Consider the following 625-nt stretch of genomic DNA (forward strand, 5'->3'; position numbering starts at 1 on the left):
TACCTTCTCATTCGTTTCCTCCAATTTCTCCCGCTTTCCGTTATTTTGAGAACCCTTTCCCTCCCTCCCTCCCTCTCTCCCTCCACTCCTTCTTCCAGATATAACACCCACAAATAGGAAAACCACTCGGTCAGTCGCCCTCCAGATAGAAGCCTTTCCTGGCGATTCTCCAGCATTTTTGTCCATCATTCTCGATGGCGATCACACCACCTCGCTCACCCCAGTGCTTGTCTCTTCTATGTGGCGGCCATAAAGAAGTAACTTTGAATATTTCCTCAAAGAAATGTGTTCCGCTGCTTGATCTCAGGGGATGATGATGAGTTGTTTTGCATTATTTTATGGAATGGTGATGTGTTCTGAAAACTTTATATCAATAAAAATAATGCAGCATTCTACTACTTTATCGCAGGAAATCACGCTGTGTTTTGCTTCACCTCGTAGCCTGGGGGATAGCGCGCAGGACTCGTAATTCTGTGGCGCGGGTTCGATTCCCGCACGAGGCAGAAACAAATGGGCAAAGTTTCTTTCACCCTGAATGCCCCTGTTACCTAGCAGTAAATAGGTACCTGGGTGTTAGTCAGCTGTCACGGGCTGCTTCCTGGGGGTGGAGGCCTGGTCGAGGACC

The sequence above is a fragment of the Procambarus clarkii genome, chromosome 70 (genome assembly GCF_040958095.1).
Source record: "Procambarus clarkii isolate CNS0578487 chromosome 70, FALCON_Pclarkii_2.0, whole genome shotgun sequence".
In the NCBI taxonomy this organism is placed as follows: domain Eukaryota; kingdom Metazoa; phylum Arthropoda; class Malacostraca; order Decapoda; family Cambaridae; genus Procambarus; species Procambarus clarkii.